Source organism: Ambystoma mexicanum, chromosome 2q (genome assembly GCF_040938575.1).
Source record: "Ambystoma mexicanum isolate Mex_15411 chromosome 2q, UKY_AmexF1_1, whole genome shotgun sequence".
Taxonomy (NCBI): Eukaryota; Metazoa; Chordata; class Amphibia; order Caudata; family Ambystomatidae; genus Ambystoma; species Ambystoma mexicanum.
In genome coordinates this window covers 909,653,301-909,675,005 of record NC_090924.1, presented here as the reverse complement: position 1 = coordinate 909,675,005, position 21,705 = coordinate 909,653,301, and the positions used below count along the sequence as shown (strand labels likewise).

The window sequence follows — 21,705 nt, the reverse complement described above, 5'->3', positions numbered from 1 at the left end:
GCATTGAGCTTAAGCTGAATATCTTCAGTGAAGTGCAGGAATGATAGAAAGAGTTGTGTCTCATCAGTGTAGAAATGGTGTGATAGCCCAAAAGAAGAAATTACACCAGCAAGTGTGGAAGTATAGAGGGAAAAGAGAAAAGGACAAAGGACAGAGCCTTGAGGAACACCATATATACATGGAAACGTTTTGTAGGAAGCACCAGCCCAAGAGACTGAGAAAGTCCTCTGGGACCGGTATAACTCAAACCAAGATGGAACAGAGCCAGAAAAACCAAAAGGAGAGGGCAGACAATAGAGGCGTGTGGTCAAGTGTTGAAATCTGCAGAAAGATCTAGAAGAATGCACCTCACTATAAACACTCCTCACTTCTCAGAGTGTAGGGAATCCAGAACAGAAAGGAGAGCAGCCTCTGTGGAATAGCCAGGACGGGAACTAGACTGAAAACAAGGAGGAATGGAGTTACGAGAGACGAAAGTAGAAACCTGAGAATAAACAATGCGTTCAAGAATTTTAGAGAGATGGAAGCTGAAGATACATCAGCAGGTTTCTTCAGAATCGGAATAATAGTGGCATGCTTAAATGAAGATGGAAAGATAGAAGAGGATAGACAGGCGTTAAACAGAATTGTATGGTAAGGGACAAGTAAAGGGTAGACTTTAGAAATAAGTGTAGATGAAATAGAGTCCATTGTGGAGGAAGTGGGGTGAACTCGAGCAAGGAGAAGAGGTCTCCTTATTGGTAATAGGAGAGAACTCAGCAAAGATCTCCCTGGGAGATACCAAAGAAGAAGCCAAAGGAGCGGATTACATGATAGAGGATTTAATAGCAGATCGAAATAAAGAGACCTTAGAGGTGAAATAAAGGGCAAGGTCGGAAACAGAAAGGGTGGAGTTGTTTGAATGATCAGGGGTAGGGGGAGAAAGGAGACGGGAAAGAGTTTGAAAGAGCTGTCTAAAGTGAGAAGACTCAGTGTAAGAGGTCAGAAAAATAAGTTTGTTTCGCAGAGTGGAGACAGTTGTCATACAGAGCATTCTAAGAAGCATAGGAACTGTAGTTTCCTACAGATTTTAGCTCCAACCAGCATCGTTCTAGTCGCCGGAGAACACGTTGCATGGCACGGAGGTGGTGAGAAAGTCATGGTTGAGGTTTATGTCTGGAGTAAAAAGTTGAGGATGGGTAGAGTGAGTCAAGAGACAAAGGGAATGTTACGCTCACCTGGATTCCACAGGCGGGTCGAATGAAGCTGGACGGCTGCGGTCTCCACCAGTGTGACTCGTAGCGAAGTGATGATCAACTGCACTTGCCCACTCAGTTTCGTCTGCCTGGCCCGCAGGAATATTTTCCTAAACGCAGTACAGGGGATTAGCCACCCGTGGTAGAGAGGTTACACTAACACTATTTTCCCTGAAAACTTCCAGTATTCCCCTTCATAAAGTGTCACCTTATTGTTTGGAAGGATGAACTCTCCATCCTGCGTGGAGTGCAGGGGCGCATAGAAGTTCAGTTACTTCACTGATCCGAAGGTATTTGGCAGAGTTCCAGACACCAATGACTCCGAGGTAAGTAGTGTGTAAACCGAATGTGCAGTTCTTTTAGAGTTCAAATGTCCGTTAATTCACTCTTGCTCCTTTCATACCTTTTCCCTTGCAGCGTGATCCAAGGAGTGAGTTTGCCTCGATGGATGAAGGTAGCACTTAGGTAAGTGTCAGTTTGTACCAAGCACTGTCTAGCAAGTAATATTGTTCCAAATGTCATTAACCAATAGTTCTCGATCTTCTTTGCAGGTGCGCCGCCTTGCCGAAAATGTCTCACGTAGGATGGTGACCAGCGCTGCTTCGAGTGGTAAAATTCCGAGTAAGTATCTTGCGGTAAGTAAAATGTCTTTGGCGGAACCCCGCTCACCTTTTGTTTGTTCTTGTCTTTTCAGATGCTGATGTTTCGGGCGGCGATTCAACGGGTGCTGCGCCGGGTCGTAGAGATGCTCCGAAGACTGGTGAGTATGGCGCAGCGCTGCAGCTGGCAATGCGACATGGTTTATTTTAATGTCTTTTTCCTTTATCCACAGGTGCGGCTGCTCCAGGAAAAGATGATGACCAAATGGAAATCTCCTTGTTCTAACCTTCTCTTCTTTCCTTTTCTCTAGGATCGGCTCCGGACACAAGACGGGCGTGGCTGCAGACTGGATGCCCGACTGCAGACACGGTCAGCATTACGCTGCTAAGATGCAGAATAACGCAAAGCGTGTGCTGCTCTTCGGGCGTGGTTTAAATGGCATCAAAAAAGTAGTTCTCAGGTAAGAAGTTCCAGTACCACAGCCAAGCAGCAAAATTGTTCCTAAAGGAAAGTAGTCCCTTCTTGGCCTCATGATGGCCTGTACACGAGTTCTTTGCAGGATGACCTGCATAGTTTAAAGTTGGCAATATGAGCCTGGCGCCTACGGCGCCAAGACTGAACCCATATAGTCCCTAGGCAGGGTTTTGGGAATACCCGTGTCTTCTTGGGTGCCTGTTTCCTGGACAGATGGATCTGTTCCGGATGTCTGGGGGCAGGCATCGTGACAGAGTGTGAAAGAATGTACAGATGCAACCTCATCAGCTGTCAGAGTGGAAAAGGATGCATGGGAAACGAGACTAAGAGTGCAGGCAGAAATAAAGAGTGTACTATTTAGGTTGCGCGGATCGAGCCGAGAGTAAGAAGAAGTTGGGAGGGAAGAAGTGTGAGAAGGTGACATTAGAATAATAGAAACTGAGTGAAGATTGTGGTCTGACAAATAGAGCGGGAGAGAAGATACTTAGTGCTTATGGTCCTGCACCAGACCCGGGAGATAGACAAGACATGGGGCTTGGTGAGCTCCACACGTCATCTATTATTCCATATCCAAGTAGTTCGTTACGTGTAACTTTTTAAAATAAGTTGGCTAATTTTCAAACACATTAGTTACATCCGGAACCTGCTCTTTTGATTAGTTTGTGTTGATACATGAGTACCACAATGGTACCACACCAACACATTACACTGACAGATTATGCTCCCCAAAACACAACAAACAGTGCATACTAACCCTCCCCCTTTTTGTACTTGTTTCAAATGACCATCTTTCAAACAATGTAGCAGCCACGATCTTCAATCGCTGCACAAGGGACTCCACCTTTTGGCGAACATATAAAAATACAGGAGGGACAGGAGCATCTTGGGTGTAGAAAGTCCGAGGCATTGTTTGTGACTTTTGAGGGCTCCTCCATCAGCACTCGGGCTTCCATCGGCCATTGGATGGTTCAGGCCATTTTAGAGTTGTACACAGCCATGGGCAGACCTGTTCCTGAGGGGATTCATGCCCATGCATTCAGAGCCAAGGCCACAGCCGCCACGTTTCAGAGACATGCTTCTTTGGATGTCATCAGCTAGGTGGCTACTTGGGCCACTCCATCAGCCTTATGTAAGTACTACTTACTGGACACCAGCTGCAGGCATGATGCAGAGTTTTGGTCAGGCAGTTCCAAAGAACCTTTTTGCTTCATCCTAGAGCTGAAGCAGGTTATCACAGCTCCACTTTGTTTGTGTTCGATGGAATCACCCACAAGGATGGAGGAAAGGGGATGGGACGTGAGTGATTAACGTTACCCACTGTAGTGACTAAAGAACTTGTAGTCCACTTTCCTCCATACGTCCAACCCACCTTCCCCGCTAATATGCCAATAGCAAATATGTAATAAGCTTAGCCAGGTATCGGTAAGCGTCTGATGAGTTCAAAGGGGACTGAGTTGAGGCGCCCAAGAGCGGGGCGTTGCCACACCCGAGGCTGTGCCCGCACGCTATGCTAAATTTAAAGGTGAAGCTTACGTTTTTGCTGCCAAAGATTACGGTACCATCCCCATATGGGGGGACGCCCACAAGGATGGAGGAAAGGAGACTATGGACTATGAGTACTCTAGTCACTAGGGTGAGTCATTTTAATTTCCGTTTGTGCACCGACGTCAGTCACTGATATCTCACTTGCCATGGCCCACATGGTCCAATCATTTTGTCAGTTCCTTTGTATGCAATTCTACGTACTGTGTTCCCACACCCCATAATCGGAATGTGTGGAAGTGCAACCATTTAGACGTGCATTAAAAACGTTGCTCTTTTGATTTCCCGTGTCTGCCCTCTGTAGGTGCCTTTTCAGTCTTCTTGTGCCAAGTTGCCTTTTTTTGCTGTTAGTTGTGCTGTACCTCAGTACAAAATGGATAGCAGAACATAACAAACTTAGGAATGCAGCCTTAAACCTGTACACTAAGCTGCCTCCACTAATGGTGGGATCTCACCTTTTCATGGGCTGTCTGTCTTATAAATCACTGCTTAGCTTCCTCTTGCATTGCAGCGCTGCTACCAACTAACAGCCAACATTTGTCTGCCCTAAGACATGCAGTGCAAAGAAAACAGACTTGACATGGGAGATGGACACAAACCAACTAAGCTGAGAATATTGCAAATGATGGGGACACACTGTATATGGTTTATTCCATCAGAACAAGCATTCTCTTCTTTCTTGTCTGTTTTCTCTGTTCCTCCTACTCCGACGCGGTATTCTACACAGGCTGACAATATTAATATTCTTGTTATCCCTACTATGCCACATAAACACACGTGACCCATTTGCCCAGGCTCATCAGTCTCTACTGTAGAGCATATAGCTAACTTTCGCTTCTTACTTTTTCCTCTCAGATAAAAAGGCTGCAGTTGCCACATCGTGTATGTAGACGCTGTGAGCAGAGGCACAGTGCCAAGGAATGAAGCTGGTCTCTGTACATCAACCAGCACACATGACAATTGCATTCCCAAAGTCTCTCCCCTCCAATACAGACCAAGTGGCTTGCCTTTCCCCTGGAGTGCAGGTGTAGAACATTTGTTTCAGTTCATTTTCGCAAGCCCTACACATATTTAGTTGATGTGGAAATTACATGTAACAGCAATTATGCAGACATAGGTTCGTCATCCAGAAAGTCATTTGTCAAAGACTCAAAATTAGATCACCAACGAATTAAACTATGTTCTACTGTTTCTTCCGAAATGCATTGCTGCAGGAAATGCGAGGCACTACCCGATAGCTAAGAGAAATGCTCTATCGACTGGCAGCATGAACTCACAGGTTCATTCCAATGACGCTCATTCAAAGGGATTATTTTCAATGGAGATAGGATATCCAATACTTTTCAACAGATCACTATGAAAGCGTTGCCAGGAGTCGAAAATTGCATTATGCTGGAAAAGATCTCCCAATGTATTGAATTTCAGAAGATACAGTGGTACACGGATTAAGAAGTTTGTAACATAATCTTTGGTCCTTTGACAAATTAATGTTTGGATAATGAGTCATGTGTCTGTATAATGTGTTACATGTGATACCTACATGCGCTAAATATGTTTTAGGTGCTGAGGAAGCTCCCCTTTGGAGTGAGACACCTTCAGGCCATTCACGGATTGTGCAATCATAAGCGATTTGGTCATCCTGGTTTGTACAATAGCAAAAGAAATCTATTAAAGGCACATTCATAATTCGGCATGTCTTGGTGTTATTTTTCATGATGTCTTATTTGGGAAGTTGGCAAATGTTCCACAATAACCTTGTTGACCTTGCAATTGTTTAACGCTTAGGGGCTACAATGTTTATTGTAGTAAAATGCAGACAATTTAGGAGAACTAATGGTACTAATAGGGGTGTAGTGTAGTGTAGTTTCAATTAATACGTCTCTATTATATACTTCAAAGAATATACTTTGTATAAAGGTGATTGTAGTTGTTAGCAGTAGGTAAGGGAGTGGAGTGGTCAAACTAATACAGTAAAGTTGAAAAAGCCTGACACCGTGATATAATTTCAAGAGTTTTTGTGTCATGTCATACTAGACTTTATGGAAGTTCCTGGTAAGACCGTGTGGGGTCTTACTTACACTAATAACATATCCATCTTAGTCAGAAAGTATACCTAGGCTCTGCAGGATGTGTTCATTAAACTGCATGAATGGTATACGTGTATGTGCGACAAAGTGGGTGGGCAGGGAGAGAAGGGTCAGATGTCCCTTATTCTGCATGCAGTGATATCCTGACACCCGGTTGTGTCAAATGTGTTAATGGTGTTAGTATGCATTTGGCTCAAGGGAAGACATGGTTTTAAGCCTTCCACAATGGCATGGTGTTGTTGTGAGCCTCTGTGTGCTGAAACCATGCACGATAGACCAGGAGAGCACATTCCCTTCTTTAAATAAAAAATCTAAACTGAACTGCAGGCTCTTTTAAATGAGGGTGGGATTTGAACTGTGGCTTCTGTGGGAGCAAAGCACTGGTCTGGGCTTTCTCTGAGTTCTGGAGGCCTGCTAGGAACTTCATGAGGATTGTTCTGTTGGTTAAGGAGGCAGGGCTCCTTTTGGGCAGTTACTTTGTCTGTTTATTGATGGTAGCATGGAGATCTTTAGTCCAGCAGAGATGAAGAGTCCGCTTGCCAGCTTACATTTGCAGATCTGCATTGTGCATTATATCCCTTTTTATTAACGGAGTATTGATCATGCGTTTTGGTTATTTATTTGGGTGTTTTGTGAATTGCCACCTGCCACAGTGACTGCATCAAAGTGCTTGATATTGTACATTTATGTGAATGAATATAACGAAACCTGACATCAAAGAACCTGATTTAACATGACCTTACAAGCCAGTATACTAAAAAAGCATTGTCCCGAACATGTAAAATTGAGCAAATATCCCATCGTTATTTTTAAAACGTGTTTACTTAAATGAATGTCTATTCTCTGTTGATTACAGACAGCTTGCTATGACCGTCTCATGCTACAACAGGGATGATGTAATCACCCATCCTTTAGCTCTGCAGGGAACAAACATTTCAGAAGCATCAACAATGATCCCCAGGATCCAAAGGGTTACCTTGAGAATCTGATCCTTTGTCAATAATTGACTGGTCGCTATGAAATGCAGCCCTGATGGCACTGTGCCCTGGCTCAGTCTATTAAGGCACCGCTATTTGCTCGGAACCCTCAAGTTTTTTTTTTTAAACATATTTTTATTGAGAGAGCAGGTTAAGATCAGTGAAAGCCCACCCATTTATTATTTGACTGTTACAAGAAATGCAATATAGTAGAAGACAATGGGGGTCATTACGACCTGGGCGCAAAGGGATACCGGGCACCGGTAATCCCTTTGCGCCCTATTCCGAGGTCCCTTTTTGGGTCCCTTCCTTAACTCTTGGTTTTACCAGGCGTTATGGACGGGACCAGCAAAGAGATACCGGGGTCATTAACGGTACCACAGTTTGCAGCACCGTTATTGACCTCCTTCCCCCTTCCCATTGAGCCCTATGGGGGCTCAAATGGGATGGGGAATGGCTTTTCAAATGGGGACTTACCGGTCCCGCAATGGTCGGAATAGGCCGGTAAGTCCCCATACCACCAAGTCGGTGGCGGTACCGGTATTGGTGCTAGTCATGGCGCTAACAGCGCCATGACTAGCACCAACCTCGAAATGAGGGCCAATGGCATGTTGAGACCTGAGTAGAAGGCAAATGATAGGAGAAACTATTTAGTTGAGGGATGAGTACACACATTGGGTAATATTTGTGGTTGAAATAAGAGCCATGCAAAGCAGTGCAACCGTGTACATGCTTCAATGCATTAAGCACTCAAGACGTATCCACTGCAGTGTATTTGACTAACAACTCTCAAATGAATTCTAATTTTCCTTAACCAAGGAGAAGAACACTGAGTAATAACTAGCGAAGACATCGAGGTCTGTCCAAATAACAGAGCTGTGCATGCTTGGTTCCTTCTTATTCACCTCTTGTCGCAGTTCCCTTGCATTGCATTGCAGAGCCACCTACAAGCCAAAACCATTGCATTTGAGCACAGATGGGGAGGAAATGCATATGTTGAGGGACACAAAGCTTTTAGGTGTTATTTACCCACCCATTGACTGCTGATGCACCCCCCCATTTCCTGCCCCGCCCAAAACATCTCCTATTGGGAACTCTGAGCTCGCTTTATTTAAGCCTTACCATCAATCCTTGCATTCAAGTGCCTGCCAATGTTTTTTCAAAGCAGTCTTCTGAGAGTTAATGACTTGGTGGGGTAATTCATGGATTATTTGCGCCGAACAAAATGGATTTGTGCGACATTCTGCCCGCAAATCCCCATTTGTTAAACAGGGATTTGCGGGCAGAATGGCGCACAAATCCCGTTTTTTTCGGCGCAAATAATCCATTAATTACTGTTTTAATTTGAGCTGGAAACAGCTACTGGTGTAATAAAACAGTCTAACCCAGGTCTGCCTTCAGGCACTTTATTTATAAGCCCTATGCATGTCCTTTACTAAAGTCCTGTTAAAAACGAGCTTGTGTACATTTGCTAGGCACTTCTTTTCGACACCCATGTATTCGCACCATTTTGCAACTCCTGCCATCAATAACCATTTAATATCAGTACGCCAGTGCCTGGAAAGTGTCTTTCCCGTGCCTACACAAAAGCTCAAAATGTTGGCATTGCCAATGCTGGTTTTATATAGTGTGTTGTACATGGCCCTACTCCAGAGTAAAAGGGCTGCCAGATCCTTTGCCCAAAGAAGGAAAACGCTGGGTTATGAGTCGAAGCTTTTTTTTTGAGCAGTTAAAGTGTAAGAGAACATGTACTTTGTAAGGAACAGTGACTGCCATATATTTTAAATATGTATTTTAGGACCTTGGCATTATCTCCACAACCCTTGAAGTATGATGGTTCTTGTGAAGAATGTATTGAAGTGCAGAAATAGTTGATTATATTTGTCAAAGCTCTTTCCTTCCAATGGCGTGCACAGAGGCTTTTTGAAGCTAATCAGCGATATATTGCCCCATCTTTCTGGGCAAACATTAGAGAGTGTATGTTCATGAGAAGAGCAGAATACGGGGTGTGCCTTTAGTAACAATTTCACGTTAACATACAATCTTTGGTGTTGTAGAGTTAGGTGGAGAGTATTGAGACATAATAACTATCTAGTGCAGGTGTCTACAACCTTTACGTTGGCAAGAGCAACTTGCAGTTAGCTGAGAACTACTATGGGGAACGGAGGCCGGGGGTGATGTCTAAGAGTATGGCTCGTTTTCAGGCTCCCCTCAGCCACCTCTTCTCCCTCTCTCATCTCAGACTGTCTGCAATCCAGGAGTGGTGTGCTGCCAATGATCTCTGCCTTAATGTCAGTAAGACGGAGATCCTCCTCATCAGCACACCTGCACCTTCCTTTCCTGTCACTCTCGCCGGCCTCCCTTGGCACTTTTCCTGCCCCCACCAGTGAGGCTAAGAACATCAGGGTCATCTTCGACTCCACACTCTCCTTTTCTCCTCACATCTCTGACGTCTCTAAGAAGTCAAACTACCAACTGCACCGCCTCAGAGGTAGTCTTCCTTTCCTCACCTTCCCCCAGAAGCTCACTATCTCTAGAGCTCTGGTTCTCTCTAGGCTGGATTACTGCAACAGCCTCTTTCTAAATCTGCCTGCTCCTACTCTCCGCCCTCTGCAGCTCGTCCAGAACAGGACTGCAAGACTTGTCCTTGGCCTTAAGCCCAGGGATCGTATCTCTCCAGCCTTGAAATCCCTTAATTGGCTCCCAGTGGCTGCAAGGATGAAGTTCAAGACCCTCTGCATTGTCCACAAGGCCTTCTGGGGCCAGGACCCTCTTTACCTCCAACTCTCTTCATAAATATCTTCCTACTCAAGCTCTTCGCTCCTCCGCCTCAAACTCTCTCAGGGTTAGTCGCTTCTCAGAGCAAAGAGTTGGTGGTAGATGTCTCTCTTCGGCTGGGGCCTCCCGCTGGAACAGCCTCCCTGCCTCTCTGAAACTTGAGCAGAACCATCTCCGGTTCCGGAAGCACCTCAAGACCTTCCTCTTTGCTTCTGTCTTCTCTTTCTCTCCCCTGCTGTCCCCCCTGTCTGATACTGCATTGGTTACCTGGCAACCCTCTGAATTCGGCCCAGGTTCACTGCCTGCCCAGATATATATATATATATATATATATATTTCTGAGGCTTGAGATATATATATATATATATATATATATATATATATATATATATATATATATATATATATATATATATATATATATATATATATATATATATATATATATATACACACACACCCCCCCCACCCCCCCCCATATCTGTATCTGCAACCCTACAGTCCCCTTACCTGCACCTACTGACACCTGGTGTCTGCACTTGCCCTTCCTCCCTCTCCCCTTATACTTTTCCCCTCCCCTCCCCCCTGCACTTGCGCGGTCTAAGTCCCCCTCCCTTGCCTTGTCGCGCCTTAACACTTGTGTATTGGCACGTTATTCATGCCTTATCATAGCATACCATTTGTGCCAAGAGTTTTTGGGCTGGGTTATTTGCTCTGTGTATAAAATGGGAATAACATATGCATTTGCAATATAAATAACTTCAAAACCCTCTCTATTTCAATATTTATTAGTAGCAGTCTCCGAAAAATTGTTAAGCATATCGGAATGTGGAAAACCGATCAGGACATTTATTGTGAAGGGTACCACTGCATGCTATTCACTAGTGCTCAGAAATCTGGTGTGTAGCTGGAAACAACAATCACACTAGGATGCTGTCAGCCAGGATCAAGGTTTTGATTTCAGGAAGTTCATGTCTGGAAAATGCAGATTCGCAGAGATGGGCAATCACATTGGCTAATAGTGCAGATAACCCTACTTGCCATAGTGTTTGCTCCTAACTACACATCTGACATGGCAGACATACATTCAGAACAGTTTTTAAAATCTCTTAGAAAAGACTCAGCCAAGAGAGTCACTGTGCTCTACAGTTGGGCCATCTGTAAAAATACATTTTTTTTTTCATCAAATAGTTAGCAACTTTAAAGGCTGCCTGTGTAACATTTGCTTTCTTAGTTAGTTGGTAATACGTGATTGTTGAATCTGCAGTGCAGTGTTTAGTTTACCTAGATTTTAGTGGAACAAAAGTAGGGGGAAGTACTAATCATGGCAAGGTGAAAAAAGATTGGCAAGACCATTCATTTTGTTAGCTTGTGACAATGTTCTATGCTTGCGGTCAGGATTTGGGGTAAGAGGGGCTGTAGGGGCCAGGCAAAGCCACCCACTCCTTAATGGCAACCCTGTAGGTGGTATACAGAGGATTGCAGGGGGTCTGCTGCCCACCATTTCCAGGGTATGGCTCTTACGTTGTACGAGTCAGGAAGCAGGGTGCCAATTGTCAGTCTTTTGCCGGCTGCTGTTTGGCTCTTGGAGCCACCCAGACTGCCATAGTTCAGCGCTACCCTTGAAATATGTCGCCCACCTCTATTGGATGCACAAAATGTGCCCCTCTGATATTCTGTCCATGCTGCGGAATTCAAAAGTTGGTCCCACCTCTCTATCTGATTGGGCAGACTTGTCAAATTGGACAGGCAGAAATGTATACCAAAATGTTGTTAGAAAATTGCTCTGTACTTCAGATCCTCCTTTAATTTTGGCTCATATGTGCAGCTTTACCCTCACTGTTATTGTTAACACCTGTTAGCACCAAACCGAGTGTGTCAAGGGTATTGGTAGGAGTATATGGATTGTGGAATGTAACCGAGTGCACACTAAAAGGGTTCCATGTAATAATGTCGCCACAAAAATATCGGCATACAAAAATATCGCCGAAAAATTGTCGTTTTTTTGTGGCGACATTATTGCATGGAACATGCGGAGGACACCCCCACAACCCCCAATTTTTTTTAAAAACATTTTTATTTGCCCCTATCGCCACATATATGGTCACCCAAATAATATCGCCACGACACTTTCCCCGCTATATTATTTACGGCAACCATATATGGCGATATTAATACCCGATACCACTAAAATGTACGTGGTAAGTGGGAGGTACCAGTTAAGTACGGGGACACTGCACTCCTTTCTTGTGGGTGTGTTCGTCTGGTCATTCAGGCCACCTCCCTGGACAGGTGCTCCTCTCACCAATGTTACCTTTAGCAATGCCAAAACATTTTCAGTCAGTATATTAAGCTGATAACTGGCTTAGCCCCTTCCTGTCTTTACACCCTACTTCAAGGGGTCAATGGGTCTTTATTGAAGGGTAATGACTTAGGATCTGGAGAAGAAAGGCTTCATCCTATAGAGTTTACTTTGATGTGTTTGATGAATCCACCCTCATAAAAAGATAAAAGCATGACCATGTAAGAACTTCATATTGCTTTTGGTGGACGCAGTGTGACTAAAGACCATCGAAATATTGAGACCGTGAACCGTAACAAATCGCTGACTAGGGGCACCACAGAACAAATATGGCATGGTGCTGTGCAGGTGTGACATGGACTTGTCTCCAGACATGTCGACCTTCATAGATAAACATCACAAAGTATGCAAAGAATGTCTCTTCTTGATCGTCAATGGTAATCATTCCGTAAAGGAACATTGATGCTTCAGAAATTATTTGGGCCCAAATTCGCGCAGGTGCACACAAAATGGCACGGATGCAGTTTTGGGAACCCGGACCTGACATTTGAAGGCTCTGGGAAGAGAACGGGGGTGGGGCTGAGCTTGCAAAGTGCATCTGCCATGCATTCCTTCTCACCCCCTGACCTGTGATCCCAGGTCAGATCAAAGGTGCAGGGGGGAAGGTTCTGGGCAATGCTGCAGGGCATCCCAAAAGCGAGGCAGGGTAACTGCAGTTACCATCAGCAGCCTGGGAGAGGGGCAGCCCCAACCTTATCTCAGCCTGCTCCTCTCCACGCAGTCTCGGCAGCACAAAGCCAAGGAAGTGTGAGGTGTGAATAGTCCCCTCACCCTTCCTCTAAACAGCAAGGTGCTAAGCAGCCTGCGAGAGGGGCATGCAGATCCCTGACCTCACCAGCCTTCCATGAATAAAGACAACCATGCCCCACATGAGCGAGTCTGTTCATTTTACCAGCCGGAGCTCAGAATGGAAATGGAAAGCACTAAATTTACTGTACTAAGCTCTCGAAAGCGTACCGGTGTGGAAGCAGGTGGGGTTGTGATGTGGGTGGAGGGCTAATCTCGGTCCCACACCTGGGTGGGTGGCTTCAACCAATGAATGCTCGGGACAGGCCTCCTATTCAGAAGGGGGCTGGCTGGGGACGCTGCTGACAGTCACAAGACCATACAAATATCTGAAAATCTCGCATATTGAGTGCAGATTCTTAGCGAATCTGGCTTTAATCTATAAACCGTTTTTGTCTTCTCCAAAATGTGCATTACCAGCGTTCGCGTTGCTGAATGCAGTTAGGTTGCTCAACCACTGGGTTCCAGAAACCAATACTATTGTGGTATTACTTTTAAGCCTGCTTGTCACTCATACTTTTCATTTGCTATCTGTTCTTACAGCCTTTATAAGACCTTCCCTTGGATAGTGAATGACCATTTTTCAAGGGTAACATTGAAATCCACCCACTGGTGCTAGCGAGGCTTCAAGTTCTTCCCTGTGGCTGGTCTGGATTTTACAATGTCCCTACCTATTTAGGCCGCCACCGGCACTAAAGAGGCCGGTGGGTATCTAACAAAGCATTATGAGGGCAGAATTAGGGGGCACTTTGCCCCTTGTCGATCAGTCCTCACCGTTTTCTGCTTGCAATTCCTAATTCCCAAAGGCATTGAGAACAGTACAAAGGGCTGGCTGCCGGTGCAAGGGACCCGCATTCAGCACTGCCATGCCTATGCAAGTATCTGGTGCATTAGTAACACTTTCACGTGCATAGTGTGTGTGAGCCCACGTGGGCCAAACGAAAGCATCTGCAGCGACTAGCCTTGAAGGAATCGTGCCTTCTGGCGCAGTTTTCACTTTTCCACCTCGATTTGGGAACTACACATGTGAAAGGAAATTGAGAAAGCGAAGGAGAAATACTCATTTTGATATGCATAACCCCTTCCTACATTGTACCTGATGCTGGTTTATACACGTCAGACCAAATGCAGGGCAAAGAACTTGCAGACCTGCCTACAGAATGTGCTGTTTTCTCCACTTTCCCGTGTACATGACACAGAAGTGGAGAAAACCTTTTAGTTAATCTGGCGCAGTCTCTCTAGTTATTATCTTTGTGGATTGAGAACAACTATCCATTGTTTTAGCATTCCCATTATTCAGATCCCCTTTCCATTCACTACTTCGCTCCAGAGTGATTCAGAAAGTGAAAATGGTTTCAGTGGTTGATTTGCTGCTTGCTCTTCTCGAGTGGTACTGATGATACAAGGATGCTTGGCTCACACCTTCAGTCTTAAAGGAATCGGGAGGCATTGACACTATCCTGCATGGCTACTGGTCAAAACACGATCTTTAACAGGAAAGTGAAAAGGGGTCACTTAAGTGCAAACCCGGGTTTCATTCAACCTGTGGACTAGCTTTGCTCAGTAGATCTCTAGGATATCTATTTCTAGCTACTTTTTTTGGTTGGGGTTCCTAAGATTTGTGGTGGGGACATAACGAAGTGTGGAAAGTGCTCGAAGTGTACGAAAAGAAGTAGTGGAACTATGTCCCCTACTGGCCTAACCCCCAACCCCATAAACAACATCATCACGCCCCCTCCCGCACAATACAAAACCCCAAATACATGCGCTTGCTGTTTAAGGGAACGTTCAGTGCAGTGCATGGAAAGTGCAAGTTTCAACTTCTTCCTACACTTTTTTTTTTTTTTAAACGAAAACCATTCCGGAATGGTTTCTTTTAAAATGAAAGTATAGGAACAGTAAAATGTAATTTAAAAAAAAGTAGAGGAGCACCGCCCCCAACTGCTCCCGCCCACTTTGACCACGGAGTGTGGAGAACCTTGATGGTTAGCTGAAATGCAGACTCACTTTCCTTAACCAAACTCTCATCAGTGGTGGAAATTCAGTTTGCACTGTCAGGGGATACTCCTCAGTATCTATGTGGAAAATCTTATTCTGTAGGCTTGGATAATGCTTTTGGTCCTACGAAGTCTTTTGATCTGTATAGACACCTTCCATTGGCTATGTTTCTCGAGCAGCCCATCAAACCTTCAGTAAAACTTTGTGGCATTTCACATCAACCAGAGAATCCATTTGCTCCTCTGGGGTGGATTCATGATATCAGTGAGAATGTGTGACCCGTGCTGCTGCTGTGAACTGACTTGGAGATGATGTCGAGAAACCTTTGGATCTATGTGATTACTGCGTAAAAGAACATACTGAATCTGAAGATGTCAAAATTCTTTTTTATTTTTGCACCTTTCAGCTCAGTTATGTGGGGCAGACCCCCCACCCCCCGAACCCCACCATACTCCCGTTAAATTATTTATTACCCGCAACATATATTTGTGCTGAAATGCACAGTAACATTTTTGGGATTTTAAAAATGATGTATTTTGGGCTGTGAAATTATGGGGTGATACCGAAATCCTTTAGCAGTGCTCAGCTGTGTTACCAAACAGCAAATGCAAACCTAAATTAAGTTGGGTTTCCAGTCTCAGGAGCTACAGAAGCTACACCCTCCGATATTTATAAACGACTTCAGCGTTGATGTGCTCTCACTCAAGAACCAGGGTCTCCTTTATTAGAGGAGGAAGGGAGACTTGTATCTTTCTACCCCTGAATTTCTTTATTCTGTTGCTGCAAAGATTAGTGGTCATAATGTACATTAGCTGCATTCCTCATTTATACCTGGAAAATTAGGGTTCCCCTAATCTGTCTTCCACTGACAGACCGTGTAATTGTACTAAACACAGAAAATGGATGCTTGCCATATTAATCATTACTACCTGGGATAATCCTGAAATTGATTTGCTGCCCCTGTGACCAACTGCAAATGCTAGCCGCATGTATCCTGACTGAGCACGGCTCGCGGAGGGTTTAACTTCATCATTGACTAGTCATAAACAGTCAACTATGCATTTCTTCCACTCCAAGATTCGTACAAAGGGATCTAGACATTCATTTTCAGCAGTACTCTGATGCCTTCAGTATGGATAAGTGAGGTCTGGTTTGACATGAGGCATGACCCTCAACCTTCTCCAGGACCCAGATCTTTAATTTCTGAAGCATCCTTTTGGAAGGATTATCTTGTGGCTTTTACAAAACATTACCCGCTACATCTTTTCTTTGTACATTTTTCCAATTGACCAATAAGGGTTTATTTGTATTTCTTTGTATCAGTTATGTGCATCATATTAGTGGTGGTACCACCATGTGAATGTAGGCTGGTACGATGTGCTTGAAGTTTGGGGCGGATGGATGGGCCAGTCAAGAGAAAGTGGGTGCTGAATGCAGTTGCTCCTTCAGGATGGTCTTGGGTGATAATGAAGTAAGACTTAATGCAATTCCATAAGGTTAGTCTGGGATCACACGTACCATTGTTCCAGATGTTTGGGATTCTACCTACCAAGGTTTCAACCTGTCAGTTAATTGATAACTATGCAGCAATGGGATGCTGGCGGGTTCTTTTTCACGTTATGTCATGTTATAGATGGGTTTTGTGAAGCGCAACAATCACCATAACGGGTATCTCTGGCCTGTTCGGTATTGAGTAAATGGACCAGAGACGACACACCATGCCTGGATTGCAGGCAGACAGTCTGAGATGAGAGAGGGAGAAGAGGTGGCTGAGGGGAGCCTGAAAACGAGCCTGAATGTTCATACTCCTGGACATCACCCCCTCAACCCCTGGTAGCTCCTGCCTAACTGCAAGTAGCTCTTGCTAGTACTATAACCAGAATTATAAATTGAGGTGTGTTTTTAATCTTTTCCTAAATGATAGTAGGTTGATTCCCTTCGTAGGTTGGTGGGTAGAGTGTTCCACAATCTAATAGCCTGCACCTGGAATGAGCGACCACCCATCTCTTTCCTGTGGGCTGGCATGTTCAGTTTTCTCTCCAACCGTTGAGCTTTGTTAGTGGAGTACTTGTACCTAAAAAAATAAAATCAGCATTGATCATACCTGCATTGGCCACGTCACTCCACTGATAGAGAGTGCAACACCACTAGGCGTCCAGCAGGTGCCTGGACGTGGAAGATATCTGGGACTGTCTGTGGTTCACAAGGCAGTGACTTGCTGTGACCCAAACTATTCTGCTCGATTTGAGCTCTAAGGGGATGGAAAGGTGGTTGGATCCATTGAAGGCAATTGCGCGGCTGAAAGGGTCACACAGTGTGTAAAGGAACCCCTAACCAGTGTGAGTAAATGAGCTGGAACTGGGAACAGGTGCTGCCATTTGAACTAGGAAGGGATAGAACGAGGCATGGGGGTGAAGTGTACAGTGGCAAGTGTTTCCATTCGGACCTTGATATTGCTTCACATGAGGACTTAAATAGGCAATGAGACCAAGGGAAGTGTAGTCTGGGGAAGAACGCCAAATCCCTGAGGAACATGAATGTTCCATATGATGAGCGCTGCTGGTGCCGATACAGTGGGGAAGAAGCATCCAGACACAACCACAGGGAAAGAATGAACTGACACATAATGCAAAAGGCGGTTTGACCGTATACCATCGACTTTGGGTGCATAATGAACAGGGAGCTTTCCTAAGGGAAAAGGAAAGTGGTTCACTGCAACATCACACTGATGGGACTCTTCCGCAACAACACTGTTGTGACTGCCATTGAGAAAGAATAAATCGGTGTGTGCAAACCATTTTCACCAATGTTGAACAGAATAGTTTAACAAAGGCAAGATGACTGGCCCTTTACCCACCATGTGAAGTGACTATACTAAGACACTAGGACCAATTTCCTCCACCTTAATGCAGGGGAGACCATTCCCTCGTCAAGGCCAGGAACAGTGGGATCTGCCAGTAACTGGCCATGCAGAACATGCCACCACTTGTGGTGGCCCTGCTCAAACCAGGATAGCCCCCAATACTCTGGAAAAGATAGTGTATGTTGTCTCTAGGGCCAGGTACAGCATCGTACGCAGGAAATCATTACTTATACATTGGCCCTCATTACGATACCGGCGCTAAACCATGGCGCTATTAGCACCATGGTTGGTGCCGGTATCGTAACGTGTCCGCCATGGTGAAATTTCCCCATGGCCCTTCCCCATTCCCATTTTTGCCCCATAGGGCATAATAGGAATGGCGAAGGCGCTAAGTACAGTGCCGCAAATTGTGGTACTGTACTTACCGCGAAGGTCCCTTTGCGGGTCCCTACTTTAACGGCTGGTCTAGACCAGCCGTTAAGGTCGGGTCCCGCAAAGGGACCTCGTAATTAGGCACTAATGGGTTAACGGCGCCGCAGCCTTTTATGGCGCCGTTAACCCATTAGCGCCAGGGTCGTAATGAGGCCCATTGTCCGGTAATGCCAGGACAAGAACAATTTGAGGATTTACCAGCCTTACCAATCAAAGAAGCTAAAGGTCTTAACAAAGATAGAAAATGCCTAATAAATATAGCCAAGCACAAAGAACACAACGTCAGTATTATTCTAGAAAACTATATTTTGGAAAAAAGAGTCCAAGAGCATGGCAAAACAGTAGAACAATATATCACAGCACTCTGGGCCTATCAATAACATGCAACTTTGGAAGCCGAAAAGATGAACGGTTTCACAACCAGTTCGGGTTGGAATGCAGTGATAGTAAAGTCAGGGACAAGCTCTGGTTCAGAGGCCATCCAAGCCTGTATGAAGTCCTTCACAGTGCCCAGAAAGTGGAGCACACATCTAAATGTGTGAAGGAATTGGAGGAAAGACAGATAAGACATTCAACTAGCCCAAAACAAGAACCCCACTGTGAATTAATTGAAAGAAGTTACTGATACCGTTTTAACCGGATACCATTCAGGGAGAGCAGAGACAAAGCTTCAGGTGTGAAAACACCAGTCGCTTTCCAAGCTTTCAAAATACCATGTAGGAGGTGCAGGAATGAAGGCCGTGTCTTGATATACTACAGCATTAGATGCAGCTGCAGTACAAATTGCGGGGAAGAACTGAATGAGGACATTGGAAGAGGCAGTGTTTGCTGTGGACAGCGCGAAGGAAGTCTGATCCAAAATCCACAGTTCACAAGAGTGGATGGCAGACCAATTCATATCCTGGTGGATCCAGGAGTGAAAGGCAAGCTTCTCCCCAAGACGATTTTTTATATAATGTTCGGCCATGAATCATTGCATTGTGTGGATATCGAACCTGTAGCTTATGGTGGAAAGCAAATTGAACATCTTGGTTGTTTCCACATAGAGATAATGTTTGAAGACAAGATATCTGAAGGAGGAGTATACGTTTTGCTGGTGGGATCCACACCCCTGTTAAGCGGGTCACATCCAAAGCACCTTGAAATGAAACTGGATCCGAATTCTGAAGAGGGGTCATGTCCTGTGAGGACATGAAGGCTGAGGGTATGGATGTCTTTGGGAGTGTGTGGGATGTCTAAAAGGTTTTGCCCATTGATCCTGTCATTCTCAGTCAGCCTTTTATCGGTAGCCTGAACACGTTAATGCATCATGAGCAAGCTATTGCATGCAGAGAATGGTGTCTTGGTTTTTCTAGATGATATATTGGTGTTTGGCATGGACTGGTATGATCAGAACTAGATGCTGTGGCGAGTACAGAAGATCATAGCAGAGTCAGGACTGACCATGAGTAGCGGAAAATGCAGATTTAACAGGGACGGCATAGAACACTTGGGCCATGTTAAATCTAGCACACTTGTGGAACCCAGGTATCGCCTCATAGGCGTAATAAAGGTGCCACAAGGGCCACGAGATAAACAGCTGCTCCTGTAATTTTTGGGTTTGATGAAATGTTATTCCTGTTTTGTTCCCAACTTCTGCAGTGCGCCAATAAACACGCAAAAACAAGTAAAAAAGGTTGTGAGACCTTTGAATGAGACGAAGCATGCACAACGAGGGGGGTTGTGTAAAGAGGGTTAATGAGATAATTCCCCAACCAGGTCCATTCACTGCATTTTACTGTTGGGGCACATTACGTCACAAAGGGATAACCAAGACCTCTTTGACAAGGTTCATTGCAGTGGTCCAGGCCCATTAAAGTAGATGCAGTCCTACACAACTCCATTGGCAGAGAGTACAGACAGGTGTGGAATGAAGAAAGAGTGGCACAATACCCGTCCGTAAGAGAGAGAGGGGGAGACCAGGAGTTTCCCTCCCTGGAGCTATAGAGGCCAGATGCTAGGAGCTGGACACTTCCAGTACAGTGCTTGTCATCTGGCCTGAGTCATATTTCCAGAATCAGAGGAAGCTGTAAGAAGCGGAGCTACTTTAAAAAAAAAAAAATGATGTAGATTGAGTCTCCTAACCCGTAGTTTCTCTGCAACCCTCACTGGTTGGCAGAGAAACCTATTGTGTGTTTTTTATTTATTTACCATTTTTAAAGCGTGCTCACAGCCCGTGGGCATCGAGGCGCTGTTATTGTTACAGGAATTGTATGTTTTTTTAGTTGCGTAATTGTTTTTTTTGTCTTAGTTGCATATTTATAACGTGCTTAAATACCCAGAGGTTTCTAAGCGCAGTCCGGTATCGAACCTGTGTTGCTTCGTGTCGTCTTGCTTCCAAGGTGCGCACGTTTATCCACCCGGGATGATATATATATGTGTGTAAAATGGAGAATTGTGACAGCTTACAACGCATTGTGTCAGAAGCTTGGGGGTTCCCCCTAATGATGTTCTTTCCTGTCTTTTAACTGCTGGCCATACAGTGTTGGAATGCAGGCGGGGTCTTGCTTGCACCTAATGAACTCAATATATATAGCTTACCTAAATTGGTGTAGTTGCTCCAGTGAGCTTTCATCAGAGCCTGCATTAACAGCCACATGGCGAAAAACATGTAGATACTACTCTTTCACTGTGGGTAGAAATGGAGAGCACAGAATCATTGTAAAAAAGACAAGTCTCATAACATGTTTGGTCCTCACTTCACAATGCCTGTAATCCTTACTACAATTACTGTTGCCACCCTCTTATTCACAGCATGTTTAGTCAACACGATCAGAAACCATAGATTTTCTGTACAGCTGAATTAGTCTGAATGAAGCACTGTAAACTTTCTGCTGTCGCTCATGCTATTCTGTTTTTGTTCTCTTTGAAGGGGGTAATGGAATAATTGTGGATTCGTTTCTATGGCTTGGAACATTTAAGGAGGTCTTCAAGCTGATGGGTATGTGGCTGTTTTCAATTTGTTATATTGATGCAGTATTCCTCTTTATCCCCTGGTTTCCCCACGTTTCATATTTGTATAAATGAAGTAGCCAATTTGAAGCAAACGTTTCTTTGTAGGTGTTTTTTTGTTATCTAAGAAGTTTCATTCAATCAATCAAAGAACTTTATTCGGCAAAAATGGCATAACGGCCACAAACATAAAAATGTGCATGAATAAAAAGGTTATAATGCAATCAATCAAAATTGCAAGTAGAAAAGAATACATATAGTGAAAGTACAAAGTGCCCAATAAAAAGAACAAAGGGAGTAAGTCTCTTTTTAGAGTACAGTTAGGAGATTATAGTCGCCGTCCCACTGACTCTTAATAACAGCAATGATTACTATCTGTGTTAAATTATCACATAGAAAGATCATAAACATATTTAATGTTCAAATGATTTCAGTCACTTTTCCTCTATTACTGGGCCCATCCGTTTCGTTTTAGAAGCCATTTATAAGTTTGTGGTTCCTTTGCATAGTTCTAATGCCTCAATGGTGGAAGAGACACCAGCTTCCCTGAGCATCTAACATTCAACGGTTTTGTGACCAC

At 44.5% G+C, this 21,705-nt stretch overlaps 1 protein-coding gene across 3 annotated transcripts in view; it reads left to right on the top strand.

Annotated features, from left to right (window-relative positions):
* OSBPL3 (oxysterol binding protein like 3) overlaps window positions 1-21,705 on the top strand; it is a 1,742,686-nt gene that overhangs the window by 746,784 nt on the left and 974,197 nt on the right. Inside the window, exon 6 of one of the 3 annotated variants that reach the window (XM_069648199.1) lies at window positions 21,046-21,114. The exons of the other annotated variants lie outside the window; for them this stretch is intronic. The gene's annotated coding sequence lies outside the window, so the exon portion shown is untranslated. The remainder of the gene's footprint in view (window positions 1-21,045; window positions 21,115-21,705) is intronic. 3 annotated transcript variants of the gene reach the window in all.